Source organism: Elephas maximus, chromosome X, assembly GCF_024166365.1.
Source record: "Elephas maximus indicus isolate mEleMax1 chromosome X, mEleMax1 primary haplotype, whole genome shotgun sequence".
In the NCBI taxonomy this organism is placed as follows: Eukaryota; Metazoa; Chordata; class Mammalia; order Proboscidea; family Elephantidae; genus Elephas; species Elephas maximus.
In genome coordinates, this window is record NC_064846.1 from 46,626,825 (window position 1) to 46,643,985 (window position 17,161).

Here is a 17,161-nt window from a genome sequence, read left to right on the forward strand (position 1 = left end):
CCTGGTGGGGTGCTATTAACACAGGCAAGGCCCAATTCAGTTCTTTGAAAAGCAACCTCAGAAATTTGCCAGGGCTGGGCAGGGTGTTGCCTCCACCTTGAGGCCTTCCCTAAAATGGACTTGTAGTGCCAGGTCAGCCCCTAGGTACAAGAGCTAAAACCTTATGGAATCTGACCTCCTGGCCCTTCCCGCTCTGGTGGTCAGAACTGTTACACCTCCTTTTTAGTGGCCCATCCCTGGATGTCCAGGCATGCCTAAAACTGCCTGTGAGGTTCCCGGGGTTCCTGGGAACAACTGGAATTTACCCTAAGGAGGGAGCAGGGATGTACCCAAGGACCTGGCTGTAACTGCTTTGAGTTCCAGGCATGAGCCCTGAAGTCTGAATATTTCAAAATGTGATCCATGGATCACCTGCATCAGAATCCTCTGGAATGCTCGTACAAATGCAAATTATTGGGATTCCAACTCAGAACTGCAGGATCAGACAACACTCTGTAGAACTCTGCAGGAATCACATGACAGATGCAGTAGGGCACCACCTCCTTTTTGTCTTTGGTCACCCAGCTACATTTTGTCTCTTTCATGGTTGAATCTAAGATTCCATAGCATAGTATGTGTGTTCAGATGCCACATGTTTAAGCTCATAACCATGGAGCCCCACATCTCCTTGAGCAGCTTAGGCCGCTTCTGGTCTCCCACTCTGCCCATCCGGAGCTAACCTGCACACTCCCATATGGCCATTTTTCTGTGTCCACGCAGCCTTTATGTACCAGTGAAGGATGTTCCGAGGATCAAGGTTAGCTGTGCCCTGTGTATCGTGGTGACACTACAGCAATTGTTCAAAAGGTGACTAATGAAGAACTGTAGGCAGTTCAAAGCCTGTATCAAAGCACATATCTCTTCAAGTGTGTCATTTATTTTTTTTTAAAAAAGCTTAATCCAGAGCCATGTCCCATGTCTTAGTTTTAAGAGTAAAGGTGGAAGAGAAAAGAGTTCCTTCTCCTAATTGATCTATCAGTCAACCTTTCATACACCATGTTTTGGGTGCTTTGGAGGATACAGAGATGAGCAAGACATAGTCAGTGTCTCAAAGAGTTCACAACCTACCAAGGGAGACACCAAATACATTCATGAAAACAAGGTAGTATAGGGTGTATGCTAATTAAGCATAATAAACCAAACATGGCACAGGAGTAGAGCTAAGCTCCGAATCTAAGATTCATCCCCATCGCCATATATGGTACCACCATCCATCCAGTTGTTCAAGCCAGAAACATGGAAGTCTTCCTTGATTCCTCCTTCCCCTCACTCCCACATCCAGCTTATTAGCAAGTATTTCTGGATCTAGCTCTAAAATATAGCCTGAGTCTGCTCACTCCTCTCCATGGCCATTGCTACCCCCTAGTCCAGGCCACCAACATTTCTTCTCCTGGACTACTGCAGTGAACTCCTAACTTGTCCCCGTGTCTCCTCTTGCCACTCTCCAGTCCAATCCAATCTCCCACAGCAGCTAGAGTGATATTTTTAAAAATATATACATTGAATTATTTTCATTCTACACTTAAAACGCTTCAGTGACGCTTCCCACTGTACTTGGCATAAACATAGAACTCATGCCCATGGCCTGCATGGTCTTCAACCTTATCAAGCATCACTTTCTCCCTGGTTCACTGTCTCTTCTAGTTGTTTGAATATTGCAAGCACCCACCTTAGGGTCTCTGCATGAGCAGTTCCCTCTGCATGGAACACTCTTTGTCTGTGAATATTTTTGCATTCTTCAGGTCTCAGCTTAGATGTCATTACCCCCAGAAAGGCCTTTCTTGACCCCACCCCCACCTGAATTAATGTTATGTTCTCATACCACCGTGTTCTTTTCTTTCACAGCATTTATCACAATTTATAATTATATGTGTCTGGGTTGATTTGTTTAATTCCTGTCTCATCCAGTAGACCGTGAGCTTCATGAGGGCAGGGCCTATGTCTATGTTGCTTATCATTGTTTTCTAAGTGCCTAGTATAGTGTCTAGTATATAATAAAAAACCCAAATGGATGCTCAAAATTTGTCTTTGGGAATGAAGGAATGAAATACTAAAGGAATGGATTAAAAAAAAGGGAGATGGTCTGAGAAGGGTTTTCAGAAAAGAACCGTAAGAGAACACCATGAGCGAAGGCATGGAAATGGGTAGTTGTGTGCAAAACATATTCTGGGAATCCAAGTAGCCAAGAGTGGCTGGATTATGGGGCGTGTGTTAAGTAGACACCATTGGAAATGTATGTTATAGTAATGATATAGTAGAAAGCCTTAAACTCTAAGCTAAGTGTGGCCTTTATTTGGTAGCATTTAACTTGCTTCTACCCTATCCGGAAACCCTGGTGGTGTAGTGGTTACGTGCTGTGGCTGCTAGCCAAGAAGTCAGCAGTTCGAATCTGCCAGGTACTCCTTGGAAACTCTGTGGGGCAGTTCTACTCTGCCCTATAGGGTCTCTGTGAGTCGGCATCAACTCGATGGCAGTGGGTTTGGTTTGGGTTTTCTACCCTAGCCTGATCCCAAATCAAAACCCAACAAAATCTGTTGCCATTGAGTTAATTTCGACTCATAGCGGTCCTACAAAATGAAGTAGAACTTCCCCATAGGGTTTCCAAAGAGCGGCTGGTGGATTTGAACTGCCGGCCTTTTGGTTAGCAGCTGAGCTCTTAACCACTGTGCCACTAGGACTCCAAACTTGACCCCAACTATCACCCAAAACAACCCAGGGTGGGCAAGGTGCACCAGTCCTCTTCAGCTGCAACCAGTTATGGGTAATAGGTCCTCATATTTCCAGTCATGATCAGAGGCCCCACAGGATTCAGAATGAGCAATCCCTACTGTGTCCAAGCACCTCGTAGGGAAAGAGAGGGGATGGCAAGGAAGGACTTGTTTTAAAAGTAGGTCAAAAGTCCTCTCGGGTCAAGCAACCCCTCCAGAATATTCCACGAGTTTCCCGGTACCCATGTGGTCCCTTACTATGCAAGGCACACAGATATCTCAAATAATAAAAATAGTGTTTACCTTATAAGATTGTTGTGATGATTAAATTACTGTTATGGATTGAATTGTGGCCCCCAAAATATATGTTGTAAATCTTAACCTCCATGCTTGTGGCTAGAATCCCATTTAGGAATGGGTTGCCTTTGTTTTGTTAATGAGGCAGGATTAGTGTAGGGAAGATCTTGAGTCAATCTCTTCTGAAATATAAAAGAGATTAATAACGCAAACTAGCAAAGAGAGACAGGGAGAGAGAGAGATGCCAAGCACATGAAGACTGCCCAGGAGCAGGAGCTCAGAAGAGACAAGGACCTTCCTCCAGAGCCAGCAGAGAAAGCCTTCCTCTAGAGCCAGTATCCTGAATTCAGACTTTTAGCTTTCGAAACTGTGAGAAAATAAATTTGTTTGTTAAAGCCACCCTCTTGTTATAACTAAGACAATGAGATAATACATGAAAATGTTTGCCACAGTGCCCAGCAAATAACAAGTTCTCTATAAATCTTAGCTATTATTACTGTTATTAATAGCATAAAAAGCACCAGCAACAAAAATATCAAATACTTCAGGCAAGAAAAGATGAAGGCCTGTAGAGAGAGAGAGACATTGGGAAGTCCACTGAGGGCAGAATTTGCCTGTAACAGTCACATTGGGACCTTGGAGGTATGGATTAATGTGTAAAGAAAAGCTCAGAGACTGGCACTCAGCCTGTGGTGAGTGGGGCGGGTTGCCTGGTCACCAGGCTGAAGCAGGTGATGCCTTGGGAGGTGGCCCCTCTCACGGCAGGCCCCATCACCAGGGCTCAATTCCCAGCTCTATCGATCAGGTAGGAATTGTCACTATGGCAGCATCTGGTTGCCTTACCCCACATATTACACTTAGGGAGGAGGCGAAGGGCTCTCCAGCTGGTTGTCTTGGAGGAATGCCAGAAGGAAATACCTGCCTGGCCTGGTTGAAGGGGAAGAAGGGGCAAATGATAAAACCTTGTGCTGCATGGGGCCAAGATTCTGGAGTGGTGTTAAGTGGCGCCCGCTTTATCCTCATTTTTGTCACTGTGTGAGCCGTTTTCAGACCCAGGGAATCAGCTGCTCTCCAGAAGCAGCCCATGTGACATTGTGCAGTGTTTTTACGGGAACTCTCTCCGTCTCAGGAGCTCGCTTGGCAAAAAGGCCATCTCCTCTGCTTACCACAAACAACGCACACATCACAGGTTATCAGCTAGCCTCTGTTGGGATGGAAGGTGGCTGAGACACCACTGAGAAGCCAGGGGCCAAAAGGCCTACAGGGTCACTGAGGATGGTAACTGACTGAAAATAACAATACCTGGTTGAGCACTTCCACTTACCAGGCAGTGTGCTGAGAACTTTGCAGGGGTTATCTTGTTTATTCCTCAAGAAAAAAAAAAAAAACACTAATATTATTATCCCCGTTACACAGGTGAAGAAACCGAGGCTTAGAGAGTCTAACCAAGTGACTTGTCCAAAGTGCCTGAGCCAGGACTCAAACCTCTCCATAGAGCTCCATGCCCTTAGAATAGTAATAAAATAAAAAATCCCCATTTATTAAGCACTAACTATGGCCTTGAAACCCTGGTGGCATAATGGTTAAGTGCTACGGCTGCTAACCTAAAGGGTTGGCAGTTCGAATCTGATAGGCGCTCCTTGGAAACTCTATGATGCAGTTCTACTCTGTCCTATAGGGTCGCTATAAGTCGGAATCAACTTGATGGCACTGGGTTTGGTTTTGGTTTTTTTTAACTATGCCCTAGGCACTTGACATATATTCTCTTTGATTCCCTACAACTCTATGCAGTAAGTACTATTATTACTACTGTAATTTTATAGAGCTAAGGCAGTTAGGTGGTTAAGACAGTTCCCAAGATGACTGTCTTAGGTATCTAGTGCTGCTATAACAGAAATACCACAAATGGGTGGCTTAACAAACAGAAATTTAATTTTTTACAGTTTATAAGACTAGAATGCCGAATTCAGGGTGCCAAACAAAGACAATCCATTACCAAATGGGATTATAACCACAGGCACAGAGGTTAGGATTTATAACCCATATTTTTGGGGGGCACAATTCAATCTATAATAATCACATAGCTAGTAGGATGTAGAGTGGGGATTTGAATTTAGGCCAATGACTCCAGCTCTCATCCTTTTAACCTTTCTCCTACTTTCTTCCTCCAAAACAGTTTTTCTGCAGGAGAAAACTGAAGATGACTCACTCTTTTGCAGGAGAAAACTAAAGATACCCACAATCACATATCTTAGACAACTTTCCTTCCAATGTACTCTGTTATCAATTACCTGACTGCTCTAACATCTCCATGAAGAAGGGAAAATCGGGATCATTACAGATGGAGGAACTCAGGCCTAGAGAGGCAAAGTGACATTCCCAGCATTAGACATGGAGTAAACAATTGAGTCCTTATAAAAACTTGGTTCCTTGATGCCTATTGACTATCATTATTGGAAATGACAATAAAGACAGTGCAGAAAATGGCTGGAAGTCCTCATCTGAGTGCTCCAACTCAAAATGGATTTGGGGAGAAATTATTGCCAGTACAAGAAATTTCCAGGAAACCGCCAAGAAAAAGAAAGCAAATGGTTTGTTTTTGTGCAGCAAAACAAAATTGCCTCATGCCCTGAACTTTGTGTCAAAAGTTGTGATCCTTTGAATGGGGCATTAGGTTAGGGTAAGAACGAACTTGGTCCCATGGGTATATTCTGGAAATCGCTATGCACGGTTTTGCTGTGCTCATGAGAGTGAGTCATACCAATCCTAGTCAAATGAGTCTGTATTGGTGGATGCCAAATATCCCTTGTTGCATGCTGCAAGTTTGATAATGAGAATCAGACAGGAAGGACCCGAATTAGCTGGAAACCCAAGGATCCAAGCCAACAAGATCATTTTTCACTTTATTCTGGGCCCTCCCTCTGGCTGTCTTCTGCCACCCAGTGCCCCATTACCTTTGAACATCTGGGAAGTCACACCCTGCCTACCAGAGGTCATCTATACCTCCGGCACCAGCCTTCTGATGGGAGTGGGAGGAGGGATACGAAAAGTATATTTCTACACACTCATGATCTATGAAATTAACAATAGTCACAGGGGTCTCAGGAATTTACCTCAGTGCCAATGTTTACAAATTTACTTAGCTATCAGTTCTCAAGAATCAAAACCAGTCCTCTAGCCCCACTGCTGCAATGATACAAATAACCTGACAATATTATGCTGCCATTAAAATGTCTCTCCATTTTCCCTGGTGTTTAACGGTCGCTGAGTTGGAATCGGCTTCACAGCATCAGGTTTTTGGTTTAAACTTGCTTCAGGGCTCACACTCTTCAGACTCAAGAACATCTGTTGCTTCATGCATTCTCCCTTGGCATGATACATCCTTATTACCATGCAGAGCCCTTAATAGCAGAATATTATGTTTAACCATTCAGGCCCCAGAATCAGAAAGACCCACTTTGCCACTCACCAGCTGAGTGACCTTGTGTAAGTTACTTCAGCTGCTCTCAACCTTCATTTCCTCTTCTGTAAAATAAGAATACTAATAGAACCTACCTAATAGGGCTGTGGAGTCCCTGGGTGGTGCAGATGGTTAATGTACTCAGTTGCTGACTGAAAGGTTGAAGGTTTGAGTCTACCCAGAGGTGCCTCAGAAGAAAGGTCTGACAGTCTACTTCCAAAAAAATCAGCCATTGAAAACTCTATGGAGGACAGTTCAACTCTGACACACATGGGATCACCATGAGGCAAAACTGACTCAAAAGCAACTTGTTTTAACAGGACTGTGGAGGGAATTAACTGAGATCGTGCGTATAAAGGCAGTAGTGCCTGGCACACAACAAAATGTTTCAGTAAATGGTTGTTGTTGTTGTTGTTAGCTGTCATGGAGTTGGCTCCAGACTCATGGCGACTTCATGCACAATGGAGCAAAACACTTTCCAGTCTTGCACCATCCCCATGGTCCATTGTGTATCCGACCATTGTCATCCACAGGGTTCTAATTGGCAGATTTTCAGAAGCAGATCACCAGGCCTTTTTTCCTTGTCTGTACTAGTCCACAAGCTCCCTTGAAATCTGGTCAGGATCATAGAAACACACCAGACTTCACTGGCAGACGGGTGGTGGCTGCATGTGAGGTAAAAACTCCACTGCTAAGCCACCACTGCCCCCTCAGTAAATAGAAACTATATGTAAAAAGGAAGATTTGCATTTTCGGAAAGTTTGCCTTTGGAGAAGCATTTCTTGAGCTCCAACTTCCCCTGGAAAGAAGTGAAGGGCTGAGGGTTGGAACATAAGAATATGACTGGACCACAGGAGTGCACCATGGTGCTGATTCCTTTCCTTCTGGCATTTTTAGAGGGCAGGGCAGTATTGAGAGAGTGCCTGTAACTAAAGGAAATAAAATCAGCGATGTGATGAAGGGAGAAGGTGACGAGTGGGGAGAAGGTATTTAAAGTAGGTGGTTTTAGGAATGGGGTGAGGAAAGGTTAAAACTTAAGAAGCCAGGGTTTTGAGATCCCATGAAGCAGGAAAAACGCACTGCAACACTGTGAGTTTAATGAAGGGAAGGGAAACAAAAGTTGAAAAAGCCAAAGAAAGGATACAAACTTTAAATGGGGTTTGAATGAGAGAATGGGCCAAAAGGGTCTAGGAGTTCTGGAAAGCACTTGGTCCTTTCTCAGGAATGCTTTGACTGAAGGTTTTGTGCCAAAGGACCTGAAATATGCTCATTATTGAAAAAATGGTCAGTTTGTTCATCCAACCTTGCTCTTGTTAAAAAGAACATTCTGCTCTCTACTCACCTCTGCAGAAACCAGCCCCAAGAACTAGGTCAAAAACCAGCCCCCCCCCAAGTGCAGTCTCATGTCACAGGTTTCTAAGCCACTGGTACTGAGAGACCTGGACTTTCTCACTTTGGAAAATGGTTTCATTCCCTCAAGCCAGAAAGCCCAAGGGCTCTTGCCTTTTGAAAATTGCCTTGCAGAGGGAGTTACAACCTTCTCCAAAACACCTAAGAAGCTGGTTAACAGATAGACTTCTTGGATTCACCCTTGGAGTTTCAGATTCAGTTGGCTGAGGTGGGCCCTCCAACATAGATTATAAAGGTGCCTTAAGTTTTTCTGCCACACAGCAAGCTCTGACTTAGGAGATGAGAATGTTTAGTTTAAATGGAAGGAACTACAACATAGATCATTTATCACTAACAATACCCTTGTTTTGTATGTGAGGAATCTAATGCTCGGAGACATTTTAGAACTTGCTCAAGGTCACACAGCTAATTAGTAACAAAACCAGAATCAGAACCCAGTTGTCCTGCTTCCCAAGTCACTGTAAACTCCATTTTCTGACTCTCTTTGCCTCTTTCTCAATGAGATTTTCCTTTCTGAGTTAAGAATGGAGACAGATGTCCCCTCCTGCGTCTAATCAGAATTAAAAAGCATGTTACTTCGGTGGAATAATTCATTAGAAAACAAAACATGACACAATCCCCAGTTCTACTGGAAGTACTAAACATAGTTTTAAAAGATGGTCTTTCCCCTTATGTTCATCCATAAATGAGGACTGTAACATATGATTTATGTGTACAGACCATATTTGTGGCTATAATGGCTCAGTTTTAAATTATTCAGCATTGAAGAAGAGATACCCTCACTTTAAAATGAGACATTCATTCATTAGCTTAACAACTGAAGTCATTGTTTCTTTTTTCAAGGCAGCAAAGATTAACAATTATATTATCTGGCTATCAGTTCCCCTGTGAACTATCTTTACTCTAGTCCAAACTTTTCAAAAGAAAAAAACACAAATATCAGATGGGATCTAAAGCCATTTGCCAAATACCAAGATTTTGAGGTAAGTGGGAAACCACAAGTCATATCTGTCAATGGTTCAAATAATCCAAATTAGTCCTTTGGGGACAATAACCTACCCATCTTCTGACAGTTCAAAAGCATCCCAGGGGTGGGCGGGTTGTCTAAGTACCACACTAGGTAAAGTGAACAGTGGGTGAGTACAAAGGGAATTCTTAAATCTATCAAACTAGGAAGCTGCAATTTAAAGGCACCTATGTTTATGTCCAGTCCTAGAGAAGTCCAATTTCTAGCTAGCAAGTGTTGTCGGGAGACTTTTCCAGCAATGTCCGACTTTCAGAGCACTTCTGCTTTCCAGGTACGTCTTTCCTATCTGTAAAATGGGTAAGCAACAGCTGTCACCACTCTTTCATGCTCCCCCCACTGCTATGATAATACCCCCCACTAGGAAAATTTAAGGTTGCTGTTGTCGCTCTTCAGACTAAAGATAATCCTTAAACCACATAACAACCACTCTGATTTCCATCTTCTCCTAATCCACAGACTCTACTCTTGGCCTAATGCAAACACCAAAATTCCCTTGACTGTATCTGGATATTGACAAAAAAGAGACACAAAAAGATGAAGCAAGCCCGGGCGGAGTGAGGGAAAAGCTACATCTGTACCTGTTTGCCACTATTCCCTTCGCAGAGGGTGACATCACTGTTTATTTCTGCTAGAATAACTTCTCATGGGAGGGCCTCATACTTGTCCTTTTTGCAAGAAGCCAAGTGTGGATAGAAGCTGATTCTACTCAACACTCATCCTCTGGAAAATTCTGGAACCAATCTGGCTGACCTTAAAGGTCAGCAAAGATGCAGCAGTAGCTTTTTTATAAGTGTATTACAAAGGAGATCTCTAAAGCTAGGCCTTCATTGCCTGTTGCTGCAGCTGCTGCCAGCAAAGATAACCCTAAATGGCCACTCATTTCACAGTAAATTTAGAAGGACTTCACGTTGGAAAATGCTTTAGACACACTTCTAGTTGGAAATAAATTAAAAAGCGTGTTTACCTAAATAATTGAAGGTGAAACTTGTATTACATGCGTTCCATGTGCAGTTAGGGATTTCTGCTCCAAGCGTGTCTCAGTGTCAGCTATGAATTCCCACCTAGCACTTGATTTAAGAACCAAAATCTGAACTATCAGAAGACATCGAAGGAAGGGCAAAAGGTACATTTATACACCGTGGTTAGAGTGTAAATTGGCAGAAATATTTTTGAGAGCAATTGGCAATATCCAGAAAAAAATAACTCAACAAATCCAGTTTGAGCGATTTATCTTAAGGAGCTAAGGCACCAACTGCATAGAATAAACGCACAAGGATGCTCACACCGGCATTATTTGAGTGCCCACAAAGGAATAAATTGAATTAGGATTTTTTTTAAAAATTGGCATTGCTGTAACAGCGAAAGACACCAAAATCAAAGTTTAAAAGACAACTCATCAATGTATTTTCAACGTATGTAGTGGTTGTTACAGTTACTAGCCAAAATACATAAAAAGATCCTGCTGATGAAAATGAGAAAGAACAACTCAACAGAAAAACAGGCAAAGAATATGAAATGGCAACACAGAAGAAGAAATACAGATGGCAAATAAACACAAGAAAAGATGTTCAACTGTGCTAGTAATTAAAGAAATACAAAGAAAAAAGAGACTTTTTTTTCAGCTACCACATCATCAAACATTAAAAAAAAAGGTCAATAATGTCTGCAATTGGTGAGGAAGAACGTGGAGAAATGGCCATTGCTGATGGGGATGTAAATTGCCACAGCTTTTCTGGAGGGCAATTTAGCAGGGAATCAACTCGACAGCAACGGGTTTTTATTAAAACTGAAGATGTGTTAGCCAAATTCTTTAAACCAGCAATTTCGCCAGTGAGTTTATGCTACAGAAATGCTCATAAGATGGCAGAGCTGCATGTGCAAGGAAGTATGCTGCGGCAGTATTCAAAGCAGTAAAAATTGGCAATAATCTAAAAATTCATCAATAATGGTTGGAGTAAACAAATTACGTCACGAGCATATGATGGAATACTACGCAGCCATTAAAAAGAATGAAATAACTACATGTACACTGGCTGAAGACCTACAAGACACATACTTCTGTGAAAAGTATGTTGTAAACAGTATGTGGAGCATTGGTCACATCTTTATGAGTATTTTATGCCCACCAGTGCATATACGAATATTCATAGAAAAATGTAGAGAAGGACACATACCAAACTGTGACCCTAGTAGGGGGTTAGTGTTGGAGAAGCCAAGGCCATTCCACTTCATATTTCTATTTTTTACAAGAATGAGTATGTATTTTTTTTATAATAAAACTGCTTTTTTAACAAAAAGTGAGGTAGGATGTGCCACTCCCCCAGTCCCTACCCCCAGCCTCTAAAGATGTCCTCTTGAAGGACATGGTGCTTCAGCAATTAAGACAACTTCTGAATCCCAGAGCCATGAGGTTTTGCTATTTAGAGGTTGAACTAGATTAAGAAATGCTGAACAGAAGTAGAAGGTTTATCTCCTTCTTTTGGAAGAGTTTTCATTTCACGCAGCTACGGAGTGATTTTGACGTCCGTTCTAAAGTGATTGTCTCTCTCCTCCTCGCAAATCTCCTGTCATTCTTCCTGCCATATCTCCTTCCTATCCCTCTCTCTCATAAGGTTGAGGGGAGGGAAAGAGGTTCACTCATTTCAATTACTCTTCCTTTTTTTACCTCGATTCCAGGATTCAAACCCATTCTTCTATTCTAAAGAAAAAAAACTTGTTGCCGTCCAGTGGATCTCAACTCATAGCGATCCTATAGGACAGAGTAGAACTGCCCCATAGGCTTTCCAAGGAAAGGGTGGTGGATTCGAACTGCCGACCTTCTGGTTAGCAGCCAAGCTCTTAATCACAATGCCACCAGGACTCCATTCTAAAGAAAGCCCACCCTAACTTCCCCTCCCCAGTTCATATGGCATAAGATCATTTCAGTATTTCCAATTCCCTGCCAGTTAAAGTTGACAACTTTGCCTTTGGAAGAATCTTTAGTATTAAGGGATTATCTGCAAGTGACCCTAGGCTCTATACCAACACCCATATCAAGCAGAGAAGCAGCCCTGGATCTAGACAGCCCTGGGATTACATGTACATGTTACTAAATGTGGGCCTTTCTCCTGGGAGTGCCTCAGTAGCACTCATCAGACTTTCAAGGAGGTCCTTGGTCCACAAAAAGGTAGAGGAATTGAAATGACTGAATCACCCACTGAAAACCTAGGGCAGAACAGCCAGTCCTCAGGTTTCCATCTGGCTCCTTGGCTCAGTGAGTCAGACAACACACTCAGGAGGAGTGAAGAGGGAGAGAGCGAGAAGCAGCACAGCCTTTGAGGGATCCACTGGCCCTCTGCTAAAGCTGCCATATGAGAACCCACACAGTTCAGGCCTGGACGTGACCTCCAAGTCCCACTGAACAAACAAGCCAACCTACACTCTCCTGAACTACATAAGATGGCATCTAGGTCTAGTAGAAATAATACTGGGAAGCAGCAAATTTGTGTTTTAGCCTTTACTATTACTTCTGTCATGCGGTAGCTGTGTGACCTTACGCAACTCACTTCACTTCTCTGGTCTTCCATTTTCCTTAGGCAAACAGAAGGTTTGGATTAAATGAACTTCTAAAGGCACCTGAAGCCCTACCTTTGTATAAATCTCCCTGACTCAACAGGCATCTCCACATCACTAAGCTCTCCAGAACAGAGAGTGACTTCACTCTCACTTCCCAGGATCATGCAGACTTAAAGTCACACAATTCTCTCTTGTAGCTAACCTGCATCCTTCTACTGCAAATGAACCTTGTTGCTTTCATAAGGAGAATGGCTGATCACCAGTGCGCTGAGGACTCTAGGACCAGTAGCCCAGAAAGCCTCCACATCAGTGTCTACCCCAAACCCAGTTTGCAATGATTATTAGCTGTGAATTCTCAAGAGCTCCATTCTTCTTTCAAGGTAAACCCTGCCGCCATCAAGTCAATTCCGACTCATAGAGACCCTATAGAACAGAGTAGAACTGCCCCATAGAGTTTCCAAGGAACCCTTGGAGGATTTGAACTGCCGACCTCTTGGTTAGCATCTGTAGCACTTAACCACTACACCACCAGGGTTTCCTCTTTCAAGGTAGCTTGTTTAAAAAAAAAAAAGGATCAAGGATATTAGTGAGGAGTCAAAGAAAACAATAATTCCCTTTCACTAGTCAATAATCATGTGAGTGCTACTTCCTTTGCCTTCAAATTTCCTTAAACATGGCCACACCCTCCCATTGATAAAATGGACCCCCACACTTAGCGCTCAAGAAATCTATGCTACAAACTGGACTCCAGCCCAGATTTTGCCTTAGGGCCACTGGAGATGAACCCTGCAACAGCTAGCCTCCAAGATGGCCCTTTAGAACTGCTTGGAAAAGATAACGAGTCTTAAGGATAAAAGCATCTCTCCAACAAAACTTAATTCCTGCCTCCAGGGTTCTCTGGTCAGCAGGCTGTGTTCAGACCGATGGGATTTTTCTTGGGACTGTAGTGATGATACCTCTGGACCAGGAAATTAAAGGCCACATTGAAATTTTCAGGATGTGAGAGGAAATAAACTCAGAGAGCTGACTCACTCAAGGTTGAATGAGGATAGGTCTTTGCAGTCAAAGCATAGCAGAGAACTGAGGCAGTCCGCCCAACAACACAGCAGAAAACAGGATTTAGGCCTGAGTTGCCAGAATAATTGCCTTAATTCTTCACTTCCCTTTCATGATAACCTTGAGTTTATATAGAACCGTCTAAGAAGTTCAAAACACTTGCAGAGATTTTATCTTAGTCGTCATTACACCATCACTTCAGTGCGAGCAATGAGTACTATCAGCTTCATTTTACACATGGGGAAGGAAAGCCTAGAGGGGTGAAGCAAGTCATCCAAGTTTATCCAGCAAAACACTGACAGTCTCCAACCTCAGGGGGATATGCTCTGCCCAAGCATTGCCCAAAGTACGTTCCTCACAACACCAGTCCAGCCAATTGCTTGTTGGAACACCAGGTTCTGCAGGCAAATACATCTGGGAAATGCTGCCTGTTTGATTCTCCTGGAGAGTCACAATATGCAATAGCCTAGTAAAGGTTTTTAGAAGCCCTGCAGTAAACAAAGTTGTTTCTGTTTAAGCAAGAATTTTTCAAACTTACCTTGACAAAAAAAAACCTTAAAAATGTGTGTGCGTACACACATGCACGTGTTTAACACCTACTGAGATCCTGTGCCTTGGAAACTCTAGGGGCAGTTCTAGTCTGTCCTGTACGGTCGCTATGAGTTGGAATCGACTCGAGGACAATGGGTTTGGCTTCTTTGTTTTTTAAGGTCCTGTGGAACTAGCCTTCTTTGGAACTCACACTGGGAAGCACTGGTGTAGCCACTCGATTGCTCTGAGTGTCTACACAGAATACAGGTGCAATTTCATTGGAATGCAAGCCCCGTGAAGAGCATTTCCTCAGGATATTGCCTTTTACCTTCTGGTATTGAGAGCCAGTGAACAAAGGACCTTGATGAGCCCAAAGGAACCCAAGCCATCATCTCCTCTACAGCAGTGCATGCAATACAATAGACTCAAACAAAAAAAAAAAACAAAAACCCAGTGCCTAGGAGGATGTAAATTCAAGCCCACCCACCTTTGCTGGGATTCCTTTCAAATGGAACCCAGGGCTATTTCTGGTCTTCATTTAAGGGGGGAGGTGCTCATGATGCTAGTTCAGGCCCTCAGAGCCCACACTCTTAACTAGCATAACTTTCTACCCGCCACACGCTTCCAGTAGAAATCATCAATCTCTTGGGTTTTTTTTTATTCATCAGCCTATCCAATCAGCAACAACACAACAGGAGACTCAGAGTATGCCCCCGTTCTGGCTATCTGCATGAACATTACAGTGGTCTTTATATATCCAGTTCAGAAATTACAGCACAGAAATCTTCTGCTATTGTTAATTACTACTGACACTACTGAAAGTACCTAAAATGTACAAAGTCCCTGAAGACCCTGCCCTGATTAATTTTTAATTCATATACAATTCAAATGACAAAAGATCACAGCCCACGTATTTAATATTTATTACTACCCTTTTCATGTTTTCTTTTAACATCCACAGCGTAAGGGAAATGCCTGCACTCAAATTGGTAACTTTCTGTGCAAAAAGTAAATGCCATGCAGGTACACCTCTCTTTATCTGTCCATTGGCTAGTGAAAAATTCTATGTAAATGGGCTTTTGGTAAAAAGTTTCACTATAAAGGTCAAAGGGACTCTTCTTTTTTTAATATGATTATGAATCCCTTTGTAAAGCAGTGAATGTGGATACTCTCCATCTAGTTTATTTGCCTTGTAAATTCACGTTTATACATATATCAGATTTACTTAAAGCAAGATACACTAATAATAATAAATGAGTCAGATGCTTCTAAAGATGAGGATATATTCTCACCCTTATCGATCTGCAATACTGCCTCCTTTTGGATTCACCATTAACTACCATCCCAGTTCAGGGAGACTCATGAGTTTGTTGAGAATTTAACAACAGTAACATTTCTGAGGATTCCCTGCATTCTTACTTAACTATGGCCCCTCTGCCTTTATATGCTGTTCCTTCCACTTAGGATATCATTTCCCACTTAGCCACCTGGCGAATTCATTCGTCAGGCCCCAACTCAAATGTTACTTCCCCTCTGAAGCCTTTCTTGATCATACTCCTCAACCCCAGCCAGTCACCCCTCTTCTGTGCCTGCACAGTACCTTGCCTGTCCCTCATCATGCCCTGGTGTAATTGTCTGTTTACACTCTCTAGCTCACCTAGCAGACTGTGCACTCCCTGAGATCTGAAATGATGTTATTCATTTTTATACTTCCAATGGGGCCCTGGCGGCACAGTGGTTAAGCGTTCGATTGCTAACCAAAAGTCAGCAGTTCGAATCCACCAGCCACTCCTTGGAAACCCTATGGGGCAGTTCAACTCTGTCCTATAGGGTCACTATGAGTTGGAGTTGACTCGACAAAAAAAAAAAAAACTGACTCGACAGTAATGGGTTTTTCGTTATTGCTGTTACATTTCTGACACCTAACATTACTACCGGCCCTTGCTATGTGTTCAATAAATGTCAGTTATTTGACGTGAGTGAACGATCACTATCCTTAACTGTACATTGTCAGAGCCTGCAAAACAACGCTTCATTAAAACCACACAAAAAAATAAAGTCAAAGAGCAGGTTTAGTGGTTTTGTTCATTTTTATTGATCTTTCTTTGATTTAATAGCCATACGAGTTCACATCTCATGGCTCAAGAAAAAAAATTCTAAACCAAATTCATCACTGATACATGAGTGCATCTAGTATGTTCCTTTTTCTTTAAACATATAGCTAAATCCTAGCACACCACTAACATCACTGCAGTAAGGAAGACATGAGGATCCACTAATTAAAAGGCGGTGGAGGAGGCACTGCAGGGATCACTGTAAGAGCTTTGGATCCTCATTGGCTGAGAGAAAGAAACCGACTAAGAAAGTTGGGCATCTTTAGAGGAACAATAAGATGCCTAGTAGGGCTTGGTCAGCCTGACTCAAAATACGAAGTCCAGATAGTCCCAAACTACAACCCCAGCTGGGGGGGATTTCCATCACTTTGAAACCATCATTACTCTTCCAACGTGGGCAGAACAGGTTGGACCTGATCCGCCTGCGTGTTGCTGCAGTATGGCTTGGCATGGGATGAGACCCAAGGACATGTAATGCCAGGAGTAACCCAGCCCCATGGTGCAGACACAGATACATACATACACACACCCCCCATACTCCAACTCACACTCCCTGAATCCCACAGAAAAACCGCACCATCTCCCAGGCACACACCACTGCATTCCTGTGTGCCCAGTCACACACAGGGAGTGCCCCCTCACATTCTCTCATTCCCCTAGTCGGCCCGGCCCACACCCCACAGCGCCCGCCGGCTACAGACTAGCCTGGAGCTGGAAGCTGGTGAGGAATGGTTTTTGTTGTGTGTAACAAAGCCCCATGCACCCAGGTGCCCCGCTGGATCAGCTCCATCCATCTCTCCCCACCCCCATCCATGAGCTCCCAGAACAAGAGAAAGCTCAGCCCAGGGAAGTGGATGCGGGTGTGGGGGCGCAAAGAAAGAGAGCTTCGGGGTGGGCGGGAGCAGAAGTCCGGGCAGCTTCAGTGCTCTCTCGCCATGAATCGAGAGGGACGGCGAACTGGCGA

At 43.2% G+C, this 17,161-nt stretch overlaps 1 protein-coding gene across 2 annotated transcripts in view; it reads right to left on the reverse strand.

Annotated features, from left to right (window-relative positions):
* Window positions 1-17,161, reverse strand: part of PAK3 (p21 (RAC1) activated kinase 3) — a 297,238-nt gene that overhangs the window by 279,863 nt on the left and 214 nt on the right. The gene's annotated exons all lie outside the window — the stretch shown is intronic.